Source organism: Hordeum vulgare, chromosome 7H (assembly GCF_904849725.1).
Source record: "Hordeum vulgare subsp. vulgare chromosome 7H, MorexV3_pseudomolecules_assembly, whole genome shotgun sequence".
NCBI classification, from domain to species: domain Eukaryota; kingdom Viridiplantae; phylum Streptophyta; class Magnoliopsida; order Poales; family Poaceae; genus Hordeum; species Hordeum vulgare.
In genome coordinates this window covers 102,499,547-102,522,941 of record NC_058524.1, presented here as the reverse complement: position 1 = coordinate 102,522,941, position 23,395 = coordinate 102,499,547, and the positions used below count along the sequence as shown (strand labels likewise).

At 41.9% G+C, this 23,395-nt stretch overlaps 2 non-coding genes across 2 annotated transcripts; both read right to left on the bottom strand.

Annotated features, from left to right (window-relative positions):
• Nucleotides 1-18,454: 18,454 nt before the first annotated feature.
• LOC123414382 lies at nt 18,455-18,539 on the bottom strand. Its single transcript, XR_006614356.1, has one exon. It is a non-coding gene; the product is annotated as a small nucleolar RNA SNORD24 (small nucleolar RNA).
• Nucleotides 18,540-18,616: 77 nt separating this feature from the next.
• LOC123414403 lies at nt 18,617-18,697 on the bottom strand. The gene has a single exon (XR_006614374.1). It is a non-coding gene; the product is annotated as a small nucleolar RNA R12 (small nucleolar RNA).
• Between the last annotated feature and the right edge of the window lie 4,698 nt (nt 18,698-23,395).

The following is a 23,395-nucleotide window of genomic DNA, read 5'->3' as shown; positions in this document are numbered from 1 at the left end:
ACTCGACTACATGATAGATCTCATCCAACCCATCACCGTCCAGCAAGCCTATGATGAGATTACTCACGAACGGTGAAGAGCATCATGGAATTGGCGATGAAGGAAGGTTGATGATGACGATGGCGACGATCTCCCCTCTCCGGAGCCCAAAACGGACTCCAGATCTGCCCTCTAGAGGAAGAACAGGAGGTGGCGGCGCCTCCATATCGTAAAACGCGATGAACTCTTCTCCTTGATTTTTTTTCCGGACGAAAGAGTTTATATAGAGCTAGAATTGGGGGCGACGGAGCTCCGAGGCGCTCACAAGTCTGCCAGGCCCGGCCAGGGGGGCGGGCATGGTGGGCTTGTGAGCTCCTGGCTCCGTCCCTCCAGTTGATTCCTGCGCCAGTATTTTGTATATATTCCACAAAAAATCCTCATAGATTTCCAGGTCATACCAAGAACTTTTATTTCTACGTGAAAACAACACCATGGCAATTCTGCTGAAAACAGCGTCAGTCCGGGTTAGTTCCATTCAAATCATGCAAATTAGAGACCAAAAAAAGGGCAAAAGAGTTTGGAAAAGTAGATACGACGGAGACGTATCAGGGCCCACTCGGTAATACAACATCACAAACAAGCCTTGCAAGTAATGTGACAAAAGAGTTAGCCATGGGATCATGTATTACGGAACGAGTAAAGAGACTTGTGGTAACGAGATTGAAATAGGTACGGAGATACCTACGATTGAATCTCGGACAAGTAACATAACGAAGGATAAAGGGAATGATATACGGGATTAACTAAATCCTTCACACAGAGGTTCAATCGATAAGATATTCATAGAATATGTAGGATCCAATATGGGCATCCAGGTCCCGCTATTGGATATTGAATGGAGAGTGTCTCGGTCATGTCTACATAGTTCTCGAACCCGCAAGGTCTCCACACTTAAGGTTCGGTGACGTTTCAGTATAGTTGAATTATTGATGCTGGTACGAGAGTGTTGTTCAGAGTCCTAGATGAGATCCTAGATGTCATGAGTCCGGTGACAAAGATTGATATATAGGAAGTATTCATTTGGCTTCCGGAAGGTTTCACGCATTACTGGTAAAATACCAGGAGTGCAGAATGGGTTCCGGAGTTCCACTGGGAGGGGCCACCCACCCGGGAGAGAACCAAAGAGACCCAAGGGTGGCGCACCATCACCTCGTGTGCTGGTGGACAGCCCAAGTGGGCCTGTTATGCCGAATAGGATAAGGAAAGGAGAGGTGGGCCAAACCGAATTGGGGAAGGGACTCCTCCTTCTAAAGTTGTATTGGAGGAGGACTCCTCATCCTCCTCTTGCACCGGCCAAACCCTAGGGATTTTTCCTTAGGGTGCCACCCTCCCTACTAACTATATATAGTGGAGGTGAGAGAGGCTTTTGGCACTTTGAACCACGACGCAACCATCTCTCCCTCCACCACTTCGTGACACCCCGTAGCTAGTTCGGTATGGTACGACAAAGCCCTGCCGGAATAGCTTCACCCTCATCACCATCTCGTCGTCGTACTGTCGGAGAATTCAGCTACCACTTCGTCTCTCTTGCTGGATCAAGAAGGCGGAGATCGTCATCGAGATGTACATGTGCTGAATGAGGAGGTGTCGTCCGTTCGGCGCTAGATCGGGACGAAGTTCATGGGGCGCTTGCGATTCGGATCGCGAAGATGTTCGACTACATCCACCTCATTTCTTAATGCTTCCCGCTTAGCGATCTACAAGGGTATGTGGATCCGATATCCCCTCTTGTAGATGATCATCACCATGAATAGGTCTTGCGTGTGCCTGGGAATTTTTTTGTTTCCCATGCAACGTTCCCCAACATGTGGAACACCATAATGGTGGTCCACACCGGATATGAACTCTGTAACTGGTCCAGACTTAGCTGAAGTTACTAGTTTGGCTTCAATCCACTTAGTGAATTTGTCGACCAAGACCAATAGGTATTTACTTTTCTTGGTCCCACTTTTAAGTGGTCCGACCATGACCACGAAAGGCCAGGTGATTGGGATCGTCCGAAGAGACGTTGGGGCATGTGGCTTTGTTGCAAAGAGATGACAACCATCACAATGTTGGACAAGTGTGTGGGCGTGTGCGCAAGCCGTGGGCTAAAATAAGCCATCTCGAAAGGCCTTGCTTACCAAGGCTTGAGCTGCTGAAAGGTGGATACCCATGTCGGCATGTATCTCGGCCAAGAGTTGCCTTCCTTCTTCTTCGGATATGCATTGTTGGAGAACTCCGGTGGTGATTTTCTTGCATAGCTCACCCGCATGGACCTTGTAGGCCTTGGATTGACGAATAATTCATCTTGTCTCGGTCTGGTCAATGTGGAGTTTTTGGCAGAGAATATAGGTATTGATGTTGCCATCCGAAGTCCATGCAACAGAGCCTCGTATTCACCCGTGTTTTTTGAATCAGTGTACATGACCTACAGTATTTACCGAATGTTGTCTCTCGTGGGGGATGTAAGTAAAATGCCAACCTCTAGTTTAACAAGCATCTTGGATCCTTCAAAGTACATCGTCCAATGGGAGTATGTACTGTACTCTCTAAGGATCTCGACGTCCATCCTTTAGCCAAGAAAATCAACCAACACCTGAGATTTAATAGCTCGACGTGGTTTGTACGCAATTTCGAAAGGTAGGAGCTCAGTGTGCCATTTGGCAATGCGGCTAGTGGCGTTCGTGTTGTCAATTATATCATTCAGGGGTACTTCAGATGCCATCGTGAGCAAACACTCTTGAAAGTAGTGTTGGATCTTTCAGGAGGCCATGAAAACTATATAGGCTATCTTCTGGTAATGCCAATGCATGGATTTGCACGGGGTGAGCACTTCTAACACGTAGTAGACTGACCTCTTCACCTAGAAGTTGTGGCCCTTAGCTTCTCGTTAGACAACAAAAACGCACTGACAACTTGATTTGTGGCCGAGATGTACAACATCATTGGTTCACCTATGGCGGGTGCTGCTAGTATAGGGTTTCTCGCCAATAATATTGTAATGTCTTCCAATGCAGCCTCTGCTTTATTGGTCAACTCAATGTTTTTCGTCCGTTTGAGCAGTCTTTGAGGGGGAGTGCCTTTTCACCAAGGCGAGAGATAAAGCGGATCAAAGTCGCCACACAACCCGCCAGTTTTTGAATGTGCTTAAGTTCCGTAGGAACCACTAGTTTGGAATGGGCTTGTATTTAGCCGGATGAGCCTCTCACTAGTAGAAAACATGGCCTTCATTTAGCCGGATTGGATCAATAGTCCCGGTCCCATTCTGAACGAGGAATAATGTGAACATTAGTCCCGGTTCAAGCGGGTAAGACGCTGGAAGGGGCTCGACAGGCATCAGTCCCGATTCGAATTGGACCTTTAGTCCCGGTTGCAGACACCGACAAGTAATAAAGGGTTTGTGGCACGCGTGATACCCTTTATTCCCGTTTGGTGTCCCCAACCGGGACTAAAGGTGTGTCTTTAGTGTCGGTTCTAGACACCAATCAGGACTTAAAATTTGCCTATATATATCCTCGCCCCTACCTGCCCTCTCCTTTGTTTTTTCCTCATAGAAGGTGGGAGGTGTGTGCTAGTTTTTTTCCCTTCCTATGCACAAGAGGTGCTTGATGAAATTCCTGAGAGCGTGATGCCACTTGAGTTCACACAAAACAAACATGATATGGGGTTCCCGAGCCACACTTAAACTTTCTCCTCTTTCTTCTCCTTTGTTCTTCCTCCAAGCTCGACCTCCAAGCTCCAATTCCCCAAGATTTGTCTAGTATTGGTGGTGCACCAACTATCCAAGTGTTATAAAAGGTTAGCAACTTCATCTTTCATCTTTGATTGTGAGTTTAGCTCATTTCATGCTCTAGATGTAGAGTGATTTGTGGGTTTTAGTGGAGGAGTGTGTGTGGGAGTTTATTTGATTTTGATGCAATTTGAGCTCAAATTAACTTCTTTGTTTGCACATGCGTAGGGTGTCATCCCGTCCCCGTCCCTGTAGTGACCATCGTCGATCTCCCACGCCGATATTTTCACCAGCACCACCATGGTGACCCTCTTGTTCGTATCTTTTTAAAACAATCTTACTTGCATGATTTAGATAGTTACTTCTATAATTTTCTTACTTGTATTATTTTTTTGTTATTATACAGTGCCATGGTTTTGATATCCTCCCCCGTCGACTCTCGTCTGGTCTATGATTCGTATGTGGTATATTATATTTTACAACTATGTGTTTCATTTAGTGATTATGACAATTATGCCAACCAACTTGATATAGATATTCATATTTAGGGGGTATGTGAACCAGAAATTCCAACCGACCCTCTTGTAGAGACGTTAAATTTAGTTGAAAAAGAAAACAATTATTTGAAATAAAAATTGAAAAGAATTGAAGAAGAGAAGATGAAATTGGAGTTTCATGTTGTCGATGTCGTCGATCTACACAAGGTCTAGATGGATGCAATGCGCTTGAAGATTAGAAAGTTAGAAAATATGTCATTGATAAAGAGGCTTGGTATCATTATGCTGTGGGATGAATTGTTGCCTTAGTTCTGATTTTGATCGCATTTGTTGTTGCATTAAAATGTTTTACATAGTTGTATGTTAATTTCAATGTATGTTCTAGATGCTCTAGATAGTTGTATGTTGTTTTATGAGAACTATGCATGAACTTTATGTATTTATTTTTGCAGTAACAACATTTGATCACTACTGTACTTTGGTTTTAATGTGATGAACTTGTATTAATTTGGTTATTTCTCTATTCATGATGTTATTAATGGATTTTGAATACTTAATTATATAATGAATATGAACCTCCAATGGTTCTACTATGACCGACGGACTGCCAGGTACATTACGAACCTGCATAATTTTATCGGTGTGGCTCAGGGAAACAGTCTGAATGGTTTTATGTGTTGTGTGTAGGAATAAGAAGGATTACTCTTCCTCAAAAATCCTTCACTCCCACCCACTTCAGTTTGTTTCATGCCTAGCAATAATTGTTGGACCAAACATGGAGAAAGTGGAGTTATTATGGAAGATAATGAAGAAGAAGAGGATGATGAGAATTATCCTATGTTCCCTAAATACGGTGATACTATAATGGGGGAAGCTGAACATCCACATGCCAGATGTGCCCGCTGATGATCTTCACCGGGTCATTGTTGATGCACACAGAGAATGCAAAAGTGAAAAGGAGAACTTGAAGTTGCAGAGCATGTTAGAGAATCACAAAAAATGTTACTGCAAATTGCGAAGATGGCAACACAAAGCTCAGTATGTCACTGGAATTGCTACAATGGAAGGCAGAGAATGGTGTATCTGACAAGGGATTTGAAAAGTTACTGAAAATGATGAAGAGGAAGCTTCCAAAGGATAACGAATTGCCCGACAGTGCGTAAGAAGCATGGAAGGTTCTCTGCCCTCTTGGATTAGAGGTGCACAAGATACGTGCATGCCCTAATGACTGCATCCTCTACGACGGTGAGGAGAATGATAATTTGAATGCATGTCTGGTATGCAATGCATTATAGTATAAGATTAGACGAGATGACCCTGGTGATGTTGAGGACGAGCGCCCGAGGAAGAGGGTTCCTAACAAGGTGATGTGGAATGGTCCTATAATACCACGTTGAAACATGTGTTCAGAGATAAAGAGCATATCAAGTTGTTATGATGGCACAAAGAAGACCATAACAAAGAGGGGATGTTGAGAGTACCCGTTGATGGGTCGTAGTGGAGAAAAATTGAGAGAGAGTTCCCGAACTTTGAAGTTGATGCAAGGAACTTATGGTTTGCCTTAAGTACATATGTCATGAATCCATTTGGGTGAAGAGCTGGAGACATATCATCCCGCCTGTGACTCTATGTATCTATAACCTTGGTTGTTCATGAAGCGGAAGTTCATTATGATGCCAGAGCTCATCCAAAGCCGTAAGCAACCCGACAACAACATTGATGTGTACCTAAGGCCATTAGTTGAAGAACTTTTACAGTTGTGGGATATATATAAAAGGTGTACATATGTGGGATGACCACAAACAGGAGGAATTTGATCTACGAGCGTTGTTGTTTGTAACCATCAATGATTGGCATGCTTATAGTAACATTTAAGGATAGACACACAAGGTATACAATGCATGCATGCACTGTTTAGATGAGGCTGAAACTATATATTTGGATAAATGTAAGAAGAATGTGTACCTAGGACATTGCCGATTTCTTCCGATCAGGCATCCCTTAAGAAATAAAGACAAGTATTTCAAACGTGAGGCAGATCACCGGAAGAAGCCTATCCATCGTAGTAGTGATGAAAAATTTGATATGGTCAAGGATTTAAAAGTAATCTTTGGAAAGGGTCCTTGCGGATGATACGTCTCATTCATATCTATAATTTTTGATTGTTCCATGCCGATATATTATGATTTTCGAATACTTTTGGGGTATTTATATACCAATTTATATTAATTTTGAGCACTAACCTATTGATCCTCTGCCAAGTGCCAGTTTCTATTTTCTGCATGTTTTCACTTTTCATGTTTTCCATACCAAACGATGTCCAATTGACCTGAGACTTGTTGGTGATTTTTCTAGACTAAAAGAAGACCAACAAGCATCGGAGTAAGGCTGGGGGCCACACGAGGGCCCCACAAGCAAACCGGCATGGCCTGGGGGTGCCTTGTTGGCTTGTGGGCCCCTGGAGGCCCTCCCTACTCCATTCTCTCGCTTATAAATTCTGATATACCCTAAAACCCAAAAGCATTCCCACTTTTTATGCCGCCGCAAGTCTTTGTTCCAATGGGAGGCCATCTAGAGCTCCATTCTAGCACCCTACTGGAGGGGGATCAACCATGAGGGCATGTTCATCAACCTTGCTACCCTCATGATGATGTGTGTGTAGTTTACCATGGACCTACGGGTCAATAGCATGTACCTATATGGTAATCTCTCTCTTGATCTTCAATACAATGATCATCGTATCTTCGCTTTGATCCACATGATGTAATTCCTTTTGTGCGGTGTGTTTGTTGGGATCCGATGAATTGTGGGTTTATGTTCAGGCTTCTCATGATAAATATTTGAGTCTTCTCTAAATACTTATACGATTTCTATGTGCATGATTGTGATAGCTTCGTAATTCTCTTTGATCTATTGAAATAGTTTGGCCAACTAGATTGTTATTTCCTCAATGAGAAAGGTGCGTTAGTAGGTTCAACCTAGCAAATTTATATTTCCCAATGACAGAACGGGACAATATGTGTCTTTGCATTTCTGCTACTAAGGATAAACCGCTTGGGTTTATAGATATTGCTTGAGTTTACTTTGTCTACATTATCTCATTGTTCTCCATGCATTACTCTGCTTTACTTAATACGCTAGATGCATGCTCGACAGCGGTCGATGAGTGGAGTAATAGTAGTAGGTGCAGGAAGGAGTTGGCCTATTTATTATGGACGTGATGCCTATATAAACATGATCATTGTTGTGAATATCGCATAACTATCCGCTTTTCTGTCAACTTCCCAATAGTAATTTGTTTGCCCACCGTATTCTATTTTTATGAGAGATGCCACTATGGAAAACTATGGCCCCCGGGTCTATTCACAACATATTCCTTCAATACCTTGCTGCCATTTACTTGCTTTTATTTTATCTTTCTATCTAAAATTATGTACACACCTCAGTCGCTTGCAAATAACAAGTTCAATGGGATTGACAACCCTATTCCCACGTTGGGTGCAAGTTGTTCGTTCTTTTGTGTGCAGTCGCTAAAGACAGTTGTGTTTGATATGCCTATTGGTTCGATAAACCTTGGTTTCATTACTCAAGGAAATACTTACCCACATTGTGCTGCGATGAACCATTCCTCTTCACAGAAAACCCAACATAGATCACAAGTATCAGGAAGGATTTCTAGCACCGTTGCCGGGGAATATCATCACCAACTACCAAGTAACACCACACAAATTTTCATTCACTTGTTCTCCTTTTTATTTGATGGTATATTTGTTTGTCCCATAAAACATAAAAATACAAAAATATTTGTCTTTGCTTGTTACTAGTCTTCTTGTTTGAAGTCATGGCTAGTACTTCCTTTGTTCGCATTAGTCCGAGTAATGCTGTTGTAAACTTTAAACAAAGGGGAGGAGAAAGCCTGAAAGATGCATGTTATAGACTTTTCTACGCTCAAAATAAAGCAACCAATAAGATATCCACTACTACCTTGCTTACTAATTTTTATGTTGGTGTGACAACTTGGTATAGGTTTGCCATTGACACCATCACCTATGGGAACTTCTTAATGTGTCACACTTTGGATGCCTATAATGCCATTCAAAATCTTGTTGGAACACCACCGATTATCATTAATGAAACCAATTTAAACATGGAACATGTTATGCAAAGGCTTGATGCTATTTAAAGGAAAATGATTAGTCATGAACCAATTGAGGAGTTAGATAAAAAACTGCATAACCATATCACTCAACTTGGGTAGCGTGTAGGAATAGCTTTGAAAACTTTAAAGGAAAAGGCTACTATTATTGATGAGAACAAGGTTTGAGTAGAATTGATAAAATGGAGGAGGTGATTGAAAAAGTGGGTTCCGCCTTCACCCCATGTAAAATAGCTGCTAGTACTTCTCCAAAGAAAAGTCCCAAGTTCATATACATCCCTAAGGGCATTAGTCCACCTCCAACCAAAAGACATGAAGATCTCAAAACGATTAGCGTTCACCCCAACTTAATAAACCTGATAAAGGATCCTATTCTAAAGCCTCCTCTTGTTCCTCTTATCCATGGTTGTGTTAATAAGGAGCTTGATGACAAAGATAACAACACTTGAAACTATGCAATATGCCTAGCTGGGGGCGTGAAAAATAGCGCTTGTTGAGTGGCAACCCACTAGTTATATTTATTTTTGTATTTTGCTTTCTGTTTGTTTTGTGATAACATGATTATTGCCTCTTTAATAATTGTGTTTTTATGTTTTAAATAATTTTTGTACCAAGTAAAGCCTTTGGGATGATTTGTACGATAAGTAGAATTGATATAGTGCAAAAACAGAAACTTAGAGATCGAGTGCAGAATTTCTATTATTCTACTCGAATGCCTTTTATATCTGAATGTTTTTTCTATACAAATTCCTCATCTCGTCCTAATGTTTCAGAATTTTTGGAGTTACAGAACTATAGGTTCATTATAGATTACTATAGACTTTTCTCACTACAGGAATTTGAGAATTTGTCATCTGCCATGGCTGACGACAAAGGGGGGAACCGGGGACGGCAAAGGCTTTGCCGTCCGTCAGCTGACGGCAAACTAGACGGCAAAAAATATCCAGTGAAGAGGTTATTTGTCGTCCGCTTTTGTAAGGCGGACAGCAAAGAATCTTTGCCATGAGGGGGCAGACGACAAATAAAATGGGACGACACATCCACACACGCTTCCGTCAAGTGCTAACGACAGGCTTCTCCTCTTTGTCGTCTGCCCTACCCTCTTTGCCGTCAGCCATGTTTGAGCTGATGGCAAAGGGGGGCACCCAGCCCCTCTCTCCTTTCCACCTTTGCCGTCAGCCCTCCTCCCTTTGCTGTCTGCCCTCCTCTCTTTGTCGTCAGCCATGTTTGAGGCCGACAACAAAGGGGGCACCCAGCCCCTCTCTCCCTCCACCTTTGCACCCAGCGCCTCCCCCCTTTGCCGTCTGCCCTATGGCCTTTGCCGTCGGTGGGCGGACGGCAAAGGCTCAAAACAGCCCCTGTTTATTTTATTTTCTATTATATCCAGCAATTTTCACAATAATCAGGATATATATATATATTTCATAGAAATAAATTTGTTTCCGTACTCATAACCATATTAAAATAACTTTCTTCCATAGTACATACATATTATGCAAGTTGCATCTGTACCAAACCATATATTACACCAGTTTCATCCATGCATATACAAAGTTTCATATATATCCATATACTACAATAGTTTCAATACAAGCTTCCGTGAAGCCATGGTACCAGAAACCATATTCAAGCATTCCATCAATATACTCCAAGCTTCCCGTGAAGTGAATGTGCTACGGCAACAAAAGACCTTCCCCGGCAACGACGCCAGAAATCCTTGTGCTGCTGGCTATGCCTATAGGGACTTCCTTGGCAAATATGCAAAGGATTCCCCCGTGGCCTTGGAGCCTTGCGTTGGTGTTCCCTTGAAGAGGAAAGGGTGATGTAGCACAGCGGCGGTAAGTATTTCCCTTAGTTTGAGAACCAAGGTATCAATCCTGTAGGAGGATCGCGTCAAGTCACAAGTACCTGCACAAACACAAAGAGCTTGCACCCAACGCTGTGAAGGGGTTGTCAATCCCATATAGATTGTTTGCAAAGTGAGAACTGAAAGAAAAAAGTAAACAAAGCAAAGTAAAAGTAAAAGTGGAGACGATAGTTGTGAATAAACCCGGGGGCCGTAGTGTTCACTAGTGGCTTCTCTCATGAAAGCAAGTAGACGGAGGGTGAACGAATTACTGTCTAGCAATTGATAGAACCACGCAAAGTCGTGACGTTATCTATGGCAATGATCATACATATAGGCATCACGTCCAAAACAAGTAGATCGATACTTTCTGCATCTACTACTATTACTCCACACGTCGACCGCTATCCAACATGCATCTAGTGTATTGAGTTCATAAGAACAGAGTAACGCCTTAAGAAATATGACATGATGTAGATGGACAATCTCAAATCTATGATGAAAGCCCATCTTGTTACCCTTGATGGCAACAACATGATGCGTTCCTTGCTGCCCCTTCTGTCACTTGGCAAGGTCACTGCACGGTATGAACCCAAAACCAAGCACTTCTCCCATTGCAAGAATCATAGATCTAGTTGGCCAAACAAAACCCAAGACTCGGAGAGACTTACAAGGATATCAAATCATGCATATAAGAAATCAGCAAAGACTCAAATATAATTCATAGATAATCCGATCACAAATCCACAATTCATCGGATCTCGACAAACACACCGCCAAAGAGGATTACATCGGATAGATCTCCATGAAGATCATGGAGAACTTTGTATTGAAGATCCAAGAGAGAGAAGAGTCAATCTAGCTACTAACTACGGACCCATAGGTCTGAAGTAGACTACTCACGAGTCATTGGAGAGGCAATGTTGTTGATGTAGAAGCCCTCCAGCTCCAAAGTCCCTTCCAACAGGGCACCGGGAAGGGTCTCGAGATGAGATCTCGCGGAAACGGAAGCTTGCGGCGGCGGAAAAGTGGTTTCGTGGATACCCTGATTTTTTCTGGGATTTTAGGGAACATATAGGCCAAAGAGCTAGGGCAGGGGAGCTCCAGGGAGGCCACAAGCCTGGTGGCCGCGGGCCCCCCCTGGCCGTGGCCATAGGGCTTGTGGGCTCCCTGTGGGCCTCCTGCCTTATCCCTCAAGTCCCCCGATCTTCTTCTGTTCTGGAAAAATTCATTTCGGGGATTTTCTTCCGTTTGGACTCCATTCCAAAATCAGATCTGAAAAGATCCAAAAACACAGAAAAAACAGGAACTAGCACTTGGCACTGAATTAATAAGTTAGTCCCAAAAAAGATATAAAAGGTATATAAAACATCCAAAGTTGACAAGATAACAGCATGAAACCATCAAAAATTATAGATACGTTTGAGACGTATCAGAACGTAATCTGCAAAATGACAAATAAGAAAGTTAGAAGAAGAATACTAGATGAAGAAGAGAAGTATAGGTTATTTCGGAGAGAACTTAACTAAGTATAGGCCATTTAATATCTAAGTTAGGTGGAATAGGTCATGTTGGAGCTACATAGCATTATTATATCATTTAGGAGAGAACTTAGCTAAGTATAGGTCATTCTAGAGCTAACTTGGATAAAATATGTCATTTTGTAGCCAACTATGATTATTGATCCATTTTGACCATATTATGTCATTTTGGAGCTAAATTTGTCATTTTAATGAGCTAACCAAGGTTCTTATGATGTTTTTACGTAACTAAACTAATTATGTCATTTTGGAGGATAATTAGCTAAGTATGTCTTTGTTGGGGAAAATAAGCTACGTAGAAGAAGAAAGAGAAGAAGCAAGAAGACAAGAAGCAAGAAGACAAGAAGCAAGAAGGAGAAGAAAAATAAGAAGAAGAAGGAGGAGGAGGAGGAGGAGAAGGAGGAGGAGAAGGAGAAGGAAGAGGAGAAGAAGAAGAAAAGAAGAAGGACAAGAAGAAAGAGAAGAAGGAGGAGAAGAAGGAGAAGGAGCTTCTCCTTCTTCTTCCTCCTTCTCCTTCTTCTTCTTCTCTTCTTCTGCTTCTTCCTTCTTTTAATTTTCCCTCTTTCTTCTCCTCTTGTCTTGTTCTTTGGGCTAAATTAGCTAATTATAACTTTTTGGAGCTAATTATGTCATTTTGGAGGATAATTAGCTAAGTATAGGTCATTTTTTATTAAATAGGCCATTTTGGAGATAACTAAGCTAATTATGTCACGGTTTTTAGTTTACGACGATCTCACGACGAAAAACCAAGCGTCGAAAAAAGAGCGTCACAAATGAACAGCAGCAACGTTTTGATCAAAATCGTCGTAACTTTTACGACGATTCATGGATCGTCGTAACCTTTACGACGATCCTAAATCGTCATTGACAATCTAACCCAGTCCTACATGGCAGTCCTACATGGCAAAATTACGACGAAATCAAAACGTCATAGTTGAAATTAGCCTAACCCAGTTCAATTGATCACATGGGCTGGTTTTATTTTTTGGGGCTTCTTTTTGGGCCTTAGCCCATTTATACCACTTTTAGTTTTTTCTTTTTTGAATTTTTTTTGGGCCCTCGCGTTTTAATGTCCAAATACATTTGGTCCAGTTTCAGTTTTGACCTTTTTTCATTTTTGAATTCAGCACCTTTTTTTTCCAAAACTTAGATTTCATTTCTATTTATTGGGCCTTTTCAACCAATTATTTGTCCAATATTAAATGCAGCACTATTTCATATACAAATCAAGAAAACTCCAAGTTGAATTAAAATCATCCATCATATAACATCACATAATACATCTCCGGGTTTACATAATACAATAACTCATCTCATTCACAGTTGACAATCAGATACTAGTTTTCACACTGAAGCATCAACCCAGAAGAATCTCAAAAGAAAATACAGAAATTAGCACTCGCTGTGAAAAAGTCATCCTGCTCTTGCTTCCCCACTACTAGTTTTGCATCCCTGATACCAGCTTTTATGGGCTCTAGTATACCTGCATACAAACAAAGTAATGTATTGTTGAGGCGCAGGAACTAGATGGCAATGCTAAATTGTAAAACGTCTTTCGAAGAACAAAATATCATCTCAGGTGTAACAATAACAGTGAGTAACTAGATGAGGTGCAAGCTAGCTGAAACACCATTCGTTAAGTACCAAAACTACTCCCTTGGATAATAAGTGACCACCAGGAACTACCCATACATATATTCAGCAAGTTTGCATCAGGTAGGCTAGTGTTAGCTAGCATGGTAAGCAGACAAACGAGAAAACTTTAAAACAAACAGTGGCATGATGATTATGAAAGGACTCTAGCAGCCTAACCAGACAGCCATGGAACGATGGCCATAGACCCACACCATGACCGTGGCTCGAAGGCCACGAGGATCATCAGAGCAAACCGGGATAGGAGGCACGGAGCAGAGGAGGGAGAGGAGCTCACCGTGCCGATGCCAAACAACGTCGCCGGCAGCAGCGGGGCAGTCCAATGGAAGATGCCGAAGCTGAGGATACCTCCATGCACCTTGCCTGTAAGAGATGGTAAAGTAGTTTCAGATATCACATTATTGAATTGCTTGCAGTGTGACATGAGCTAGCCAAAAGTATATAAGGGACTAAAAAGTTTTAGAAGTGTAGAATCATATATGCCCCTAGCATGCATCTCTCAAATAGTTAATTAATCAGACTTGCACTGTTGTACTAACAAGCATGAGCGTTTAATTTGTACTCAAAACTAAACCTAGAGGATATATATGATAAATCTCACTCACAGCTAGCCAAATCCACAACTAGAAATTGGTGGTGTGCTATTTAGAAGGTCAACAATGAAGACATGTTTGTGTCTTTCAAAAGAAACATGTGTGTGGTGTTTTTCCCAACAAAATATAATTAAGCGGTCCAAGTAAATATACTGAAGCAATAATTATCTGAAAAAATGATGTTTTCCTGCTGCACTTAGCCTCATTGTACAAAAAAAATGTGACTAAGAGAAGTAGGAGTAGTAGGCTGTGATCCTATATGAATGATACTGAGAAAATTTGAGAGAAGTAGGACACCAGCAGCAGCAGGAAAATTTGAAGTAGGATACCAACAGCAGCAAGAAAATCATGGGAAAACAGACTGAGAGAAGTAGGACACCAGCAGCAACAGGAAAATCTGAATTTATACTGAGAAAATTTATTTACAAGCATATGAATAGGTGACTACAACCCCACACATGTCACGCCCTTTCCCCACAAAAGCATCTCCGGCGAACTGCTAGATAAGCAAACGTGGTTGGATTATTTTGTGCTTTGTTGGAGAAGAGATAAAATTTACTTCAGATATACTAGTGATCGCTACCTTCAACTTTCTTGTGTGCACTTTCTGGCCTCGTACCGAATGGCACAGAGGTATCATTTGAATTATGACATGAACTGTTCTAAATTATGACCTAGCTTTGAAACAACCTCTTGTGTTCTGTGCATAATTGAGTAGTACATAACTAAAGATAACAAGAAAAAGTAAACAAGCATGCCAAAACAAAACCCATGTGTTTTGGAGCTCTAATTATGTTATACTAAAGTGCTAATGTTTAAATTCTGTATTGCTGCATTTTTAGGTTGATGCTATGCTTCACAAATTAGAGAAAGAAATTTTTAGGTTGATGCAGCAAGGCCCCTCTGATCGTTTGAAGTGGAGAAGAACGTGGCCATCTGATCCACTTCAGATGCAAATGCAGTCTATCATCAGAAGGGTACCACTGTCGACGCTTGGGAAGGTTCAAGTTCTGTCTTGAGTGTGTCAAACTGAAGAAATAGAGGATTGGAAACTGTCAGTAAATCCTGCCTACTATTGTTAGAAAACAATTTAATCTTGCTCCTAAATTCAAATCACAGTAGCAAATAGCATAATTAGGCACGGCGCGCAAGTGCAACTGTACTGAATTAGGCAGAAGTGTGATATGAGTGGACTAGGCAAGAATAATTGCAAATTCATTCAGAAAATTACAAGGGAAAAGTTGAAGAATTCTACTGCAAGTGAAGTAAATCAAAAGGATGGAATGGATCCAACAGAATTGAAAGCATGCATCTACGTGGGAGAAAAAAGTTCAGATCACCGTACTTCCTCAACACACAATCCCTCAGTCTTCTTTCTGAGGTACCACCTACATGCACAAAGAAACATAAGCATTTCCACTCAGCTGATGAAACCAACATATAATTTCAGGAAAACACCAGTCCAAATCAGTAGTACCTATCAAGAGTAAAAAAAAAGCCTAACTGGACTAGAATTGACTTGAGAGAAACTAAGAGCAGGCAAAAATATCAGTCACTATACTACCACTTGCAATTCAGAGACCGAACTTGCCGAGAATCAGCTAAAACACGAAGCAGTTTTTCCAGTTGGTATGGTGTTGTGCTGCTGCACTAGCCAAGGCGCCAACCACAAGTAGGTAAGCAGGAATAGAGAGCTCAACAAGCAAGAAAAGAAGCCACAACCACACCAAGAATCCACACAGAAACACTAAAAGTCACAGTAGCACTATCATCATTATTTTCCGATGGGCGCCACAGCCTGCATGTATTGGGCTATCTACACATGATAAACTATCTAAACTGCATCAAGATTCATGTTGTTGATATTGTTTGTTTTGTTGCAATGTAATCGCAACTAACACTGGAGTATTTGAATTAATTATTTGATTTTGGTTGGTAGCATAATCTGGAATACAGTAGTTAAAGTCCACAAACATGTTCTGATACACAGCAAACTTCTAAAAGGAAAATAAACCTTTTTAAGCGTGAAATAAAACGGTGTCGCGCCTAGTTTTGCCTAACGCAACATCAACCATTCGATTCAAAGCCAAAATAACAACTAGGTCCTTGGCATTTATCCTAGATTTCCAAACAATACCTCACTAGTACCATTCTAAATGCTTATCATTCTTAAATCAAGGCAGACGAGATTAATCCAGGTTAATAATAGATGACCATGTTACAGGCCAATAAGAGCCAGAAGCACCCTACTATTGACCAACCTGTAGTTAACTAGCGAGGAGCAGCACAACCTCAATCAATGCTATCTCCAGCCCGACTTCCAACATCTGCAGCTATGGGCTCTTGAGCTCACAGTGCCTCCACGCCTTGTTCCACCATCTCCTCAGCACTTTCCTAAGTGTCTGCCCAATTTATCAAAATTATGCATATTCAGATCATAGATATTCAGGAACTTGTGAGTGAATAGGAACATGACATAAGCATTACTATCCGAGAAGACTCGGTAAACTGCTTATACGAGAAATGGGCAGAAAAAACAGAATGGCCAATATTAAAGGAATGGTAGCTTCGTGTTATAGGACTTCGGATATTACCTAGTGTCAAAAAGGCAAAAAGCATCTTATATTTTGATACTGAGGGAGTACTAGTTTGCTTAGCTAGTTTAATGGATTTCTAACTTGAGAAATACACGGGTCTCGGTAGGGTCGATCAACAAACTAAACTATATTGTGTCACCTACAAAAGACGATTGTTGGAACTATCTAAAAAGCATCGTAGCCAAGCCTCTAATTCTTTCTTCAGAAGATGATTTCAAATCAAAACAGTTTCTGAGCAGAAGCTATTCTTACTACTTAAATGGCAACTCCATTGCACAATTAGAGGAGGAAAGGGAGAAGTCGCCGGCAAGGGCAACCAACGGCCGAGTTGGTTGAGCCTGAACACCATCTCGTCCCTGAGAATCTCCCTGTACAGGCCATCAAGTACTACTTCCACTTCCTACCCTAATCAAAATATGGAAGGATGTGATCCTTGATTAGTTCCACGGAGAAAATCGAACTTTATAAGTAACCAAAAAATGAAAATAAGAAGGAATAACATTACTACAATAAGATGAAAGATCAGAAGACCATAGTCTATTTGCAAACTTGGGTCGTCAGCGATTTAAAAGCACATCCTATATTCAATTTCTTGCTGGGCTTATGGTCAGATTCAGTGCAAGATATATGGACAGTCCCGTCAGATTTTTTTATTCGGTTTAGAGTGGAATAAGCATTCTTTAGAAGGGCACTAACGATTTTAGAAGGTATCCTTTTTAAGTTGCTCCAAAACAGAGTACATTCCCATGCATGTGAGCCCAGTTAGGCTTTTCTTGGCTGAAGGCTGAAATCTGCGAATTCAAAATGTGCAGTTGGGATAGGAGTAACAAGGGCATTGGAGAACATAGGGCACCTAGACTGACCTGAGACTAGGTCGAAGCTGCTCAGTCTCCTTTCACAAAATTGTTTGTGAGCCAATTCAATCTGACATATGTCCAGATCAAAGCAATGGTTTGTTCAGGAATCAAATAGATATTGTACATAATAGGAAAAAACAGTGCACATACAGAGAATCCAATGGTCTAATAGAAGTAATCTGTGTCAGATTCGAAGTAACATGGTCGCCAAAATCAGATCACAAATGCAGCAAAAAAACATATATGTCAGCAAGAACGCCGCCAATCAGGATATACCATGAGGAACACAAATCATACTCAGTAATTGGTAATGAACAGAATCAATCAAAACAAAGAAGTAGAAGAACATATATGACAGATTAGGTGTTTTCCAAAAGTTTTTTTGGAAAAAGAAGGAGGATGCCAGGATGGAATTATGACCTTGGGTGTTCTCATTAGGTGATTTTTAAGTTTCAACACATGATAAAAACTAAGTTAGATTATCAGTATGGTTGTCTCACACGCATCCAGTTGTTGATTAGCCATGGCAACAATATTGCTTCTGTTTCGTCAGACTTATATGTAAAAGAAGCACACCAAGGTCTCAAATCTTAATTGGCCTGAAACTATACTACTTGTACAAAACCTAAGTTTCGGATTTAGCTTTTCTTTGCCTTTTTTATATATTCTCCACACATGGTACTGAAATGATGTTGGGTTTGTTGTCAGAGCAAAGCTATAAAAAAACTCTACGCATGTTTCTAAAATCATATGCATTCTCGTGTTTCCTGAACCGAATCTGAAGCAATAGTGATATTGTTTTCACAGCAATACATGGAGAAGCAGGTCAGTACAAGGGGAGCAACAAACGTTGCACAGGGAAGCACGAAGCAGCTGAGTTGCCATCATTTAGAATTGGTGCATCCGAGGACTTTCCATGTTGAGGCACAGAGAATCATCAAAAAAATAAAAGATGATTTGAAGGGCCTCAGAGATCTTGGTGGTTGTGATCATCAAATGGGCTCGTTGCCCATCAAGAGTAGCAAATATTTTGATAACATCACTGGCTCCATGAAAAACACGGACAAGAACCACTAAAACAATTAAGAAATAAACTACTGAATCCAACAGTTGGTAGATTGGATGACGAGTCAGTAGTAGCTGGTTAGAGATCTCATTTTTTTACAAATCAATGGGAATCCGAATGATTTTCTTCTTCACCATCGCCATCCAAGCCAAAACAAAAGAAAAACAAAATAAAATCCCCCAAACTGGAACACTCGGCGAGGGCGCGTCGATGAATCCGAGCGGCACAGGCAGCACGGAGAAACCAAGTCTCTACATTGGAATAGGAGGAGGAGGTGCAAAGGAGAGGGGAGCAGACCTCGCGGAGGACGACGGCGGCGACGGCGTGGCAGGGGCGCCTGATGGCCCGGCGGTAGGCCGGCGCGCATGTGCACTGCGACGAAGAACCCTCTGGGCAACCGAGGGTCGTGCCACTGCTCCTTGGCCTGGTTGAGGCGGCGGCGGCGATGCTTGGCCGTGGACGGGTCGCCGTGGTCGTCGTTCACCTCCTGGTCCTCCTGGATCCCGTGCCGCCCCCATCACCGCGTTCCGGTCATCGCCCTCGTCTCTTCGTAGGGTATGGGGAGGAGGTGGGATCAGGAGGGGGAGGGGACGGGGAGGAGGAGGCGGCGGCTGCGAGGAGATGGGGACGAGGGCGGAAGAACGGGATAGGGGATGTGAGCTAGGGTTTTGGGCTGTGGGTGGGGTTATCTCTTTTTCAGTTTTTTCCTTGTAAATAGATGGATGGATGGATGTGGGATGGAAAGATGGATGGATGGATGGATGGACGCCATGTCATCGATCCGTGGGAAGGGTTCTGAGTGTTACGACATTTTTATAATCGTCGTAAAAGTTATGACGATCTCATCTTATGTGGTTACGACGTTTTTGACTCACATCGTCATAATTTATATGTAGATTTGATTCCCTCAAACGGTTTACGAAAATCTCGGATGAAATCATCATAGATTTATGATGAATTCATCAACGACGTCTTAAAAAACGTCATGTATGAGCATATTTCTTATAGTGTCATTTAGGAGGAAGCCAAGCTAAGTATAGGCCATTCTAGAGCTAACTTGGGTAAAATATGTCATTTTGGAGCCAACTATGATTATTAAGGCATTTTGGAGCTAAATTGGCTAATTATGTCATTTAGGTGGAAGCCAAGCTAAGTATATAATATTCATGAGCTAACCAAGGTTCTTATGCCATTTTGAGCTTATTTTTTCATTTTGGAGCTAAATTAGTCATTTTAATGAGCTAACCAAGGTTCTTATGATGTTTTCACCTAACTAAGAGAAGTATGTCATTTTGTAGGATAATTAGCCAATTTAGTCTTTGTTGGATGAGTCTAAGGTACGTAGAAGAAGAGAAAGAGAAGAAGCAAGAAGAGAAGAAGAAGGATAAGTAAAAGAAGAAGGAGGAGGAGGAGGAGAAGGAGAAGGAGAAGGAGAAGGAAGAGGAGAAGAAGAAGAAAAGAAGGAGGAGAAGAAGGAAAACAAGGACGAGAGAAGAAGAAGGAGGGCTAGCTCCTTCTCCTTCTTCTTCTCTTCTTATTCTTCCTGCTTTTCATTTTTCCTCTTTCTTCTCCTCTTGTCCTCTTCTTCGAGCTAAATTAGCTAATTATGCCTTTTTGGAGCTAATTATGTCATTTTGGAGGATAATTAGGTAAGTGTAGGTCATTTTTTATTAAATAGGCCATTATGAGCTTATTATGTCATTTTGGAGCTAAATTAGTCGTTTTAATGAGCTAACCAAGGTTCTTATGATGTTTTTACCTAACTAAGCTAATGATGTCATTTTGGAGGACAATTAGATAAGTATGTCTATGTTGGGGAAAATAAGCTACGTAGAAGAAGAAAGAAGAGAAGAAGGAGAAGAAGAAGAAGAAGGGGGGGACAAGAAGGAGAAGGAGAAGGAAGAGGAGAAGAAGAAGAAAATAAGAAGGAAAAGAAGGAGGAGAGAAGAAGAAGGAGGGCTAGCTCCTTCTCCTTCTTCTCCTTCTCCTTTGAGATTTGGATCAGTTTGGCAGGCCCACGGTACATAGAAAACTTGTGTCACGTGTTGAGCCGTAATATAGACATCGGGAACAGCTAAGTGGGTGTTTTGGTTGATTTCGACTAGTCCTATATGTTCATGAGTCCTTCTAGTCTCCCTCGGCTCAAACCAATAACATTTGAAGACTACGACGGTCGGTGGGTTTTCACCATAAAATAGAAGTTCATAAATTGCTTCAAATCTTCCATAATACTCGATGCCTCCTTCGCCAATAGAAGAGACAAAACAATTTGTAGTCTTTAGGTCGGGCATAGATAGCTCTTTGCCAAAGGTCCGAAAGTGATACCCGCTAATGTTGTATTTGTCAAATGAATGGACATTATAGTCAAAACCTTTAGCGACTTATCTCAACTCGGCATCCATAGACTTTGCATCAGCCTACAAGTTTAATACGGAAGAATGGATGCATTAGTCGCAAATTAGACCAAGAAATCAAATGGGCCATCAATAGTAATTAATTACCCTTTGTTTGAACCAAGAGATGAAACCGGGATAGTCGCCTCCATGCTTTGCGAGAAGCTCTTACTCTTCGACGGAATCCTTTTCGATGATCGCTCCATCCGAGAATTCGGTGACATATTGACTATATCAAATATCCGGGAATAAGAGTAGTTGAAAGGAATTAGAAGTTGCGGAACAATAATTTACCGAGAACTTACTCGATGTACGGCCGCATTTCTGTTATGTTGGTGAAGATATACAATGAAATGTTCCACCATTCTTTGACATCCAACGATTTCCCTTTCGAAGCACCGGATGGTGCGAGCTTCCCTTTGAATAGGCTGAGGTTGGATCGACCTTTTTTTGGATCGCCATCATTGTACCGAGGCTTCGGGTTATGCAAATGATGATTTTGGGCTTCGTAGTGTGGTGTCACAAAGTTTGTCGCCGCCTCAGTAATGAATGCCTCGGCCATCGATGCTTCAATTCCATGTTTATTTTTACACTTAGCTCGAAGCGTCTTCTGCATCCTCTCAGTTGAGTAGCACCATCGATTTTGAACGGGCCCCCCCAATCTTGCCTCGGTCGGGAGATGCAAAATCAAATGCTGCATTGGATTAAAGAATCCCTATGGAAAGATCTGTTCTAATTTGCAGATCAACTCCACCGCCAACTCTTCCATTTCATCTAGCACGCCAGGCGATAGTTCTTTCGCACAAAGAGAACGGAAGAAATAGCTCAGCTTTGCGAGTGCTAGCATTCATCCTCAGGGATAAAGCCACGCAACATCACCGACATTACCCGCTCAATCCATATGTGCCAATCACGACTCTTGAGACCAAATATTTTCAATTTCTCAAGACTCGTTCCCCTCTTTAGATTCTCAGCATACCCATCGGGGAACATCAACCACATTTTCACCCACAATAGCATTTCCCTCATAGTTGGCCTTTCAAGATTGAACCATGCATTTGGCTTCGCTACGCTTTGCTTCCCTTTTCGTTGTCGCAAGTTTTGTAACGGTCTATCACATAGAGCCTCCAGGTCGATTCTAGCCTTAAGATTATCTTTTGACTTCCCCTCTATGCCGAACAATGTACCAAAAATGGCCTCCGCAATATTCTTTTCAGTGTGCATCACGTCGATGTTGTGTGGGAAAGGAGGTCTTTGAAGTAAGGCAGATCCCATAAGCATGACTTGTGAGACCAGGGGTGTTCCGTATTATACCCTTTCAAGTATCCTGGACGCTAAGGATCAGGCTCGAGAGCATTTAACTGATCAAGGGTCTGTTGGCCTGCCAACGCAGCTGGTGCAGTGTTTTTGACAACTCTACCTTTGATGAAATTCTTCTTGTCTTTTCTAGACTTATGGTCAGGATCCAGGAATTTTCTATGCATGTCGAAGCAAGAAAACTTGCGACCAGCCTGCAGCAAACGGAACTGAACAGCTTCCTTGCATGTGGTGCACGGGAACCTACCATGGACACACCAGCCAGCGTAGCGCAAACGCCGGATAATCATGCGTCGAGTATATATACCACACATGCATTTTGAAATTTGTTTTGGTAGCGGCGTTGTAGGTCTTGATCCCATTATCCCAGGATTCTTGCAACTCATCCTTAAGCGGCTGCATGTACACATTCATATTCTTCCCCGGATAGTTGGGCCCTGGAATTATCAACGTCAGGAAAATGTTCTTTCCTTTCATAATCTCTCCGGGTGGGAAATTGAGTGGAATGATAAATACTGGCCGACAACTGTATTGTGATGCCGTCATACATACACATTGAACCCATCCGTGCTGATGGCAACTCTAGGATGCCTTGGATCTTCTGATTTATCCTTATGTAATGCATCGAAGTGCCTCCACGCAAAACCATCTGAAGTGTATACAAGCATCTTGTTCCCATCTGCATCTAGTTCAGTTGTTTTGCCCAATTTGTGCCATGTCATCTGTCTCACCGTCTCTTCGACCATGAAAAGACGTTGAAGTCTTGGTACGATTGGAAGATACACTACAACAAAATAAGGATGTAGGGGCTTTTTCGTATTGATGTTTTTATTTACGTCTCATTGTTTAAAATCAGTTTGCGCATAGGGATGTTTTCTGAGGCGTAAAGGACACCGTCCCTTGATTTCCCATTAAAAAAATCTAGATGATTAAATATCTTGTTCCACCACCATCGACCCATCGTGCGAGATGGGATAAGAAAATAACTACCATGGAAAGAGGGAGCAATCTCTGTCCTCTAAACCTAGCACCGACATGTCACACCCGTGCGGCGCTGCCTCTGCCAAGATCCGGCTCCTCCCCACCCTAGGCTCGCTGTCGCAGGACTTCCCCCCTCGCGCATCGGCC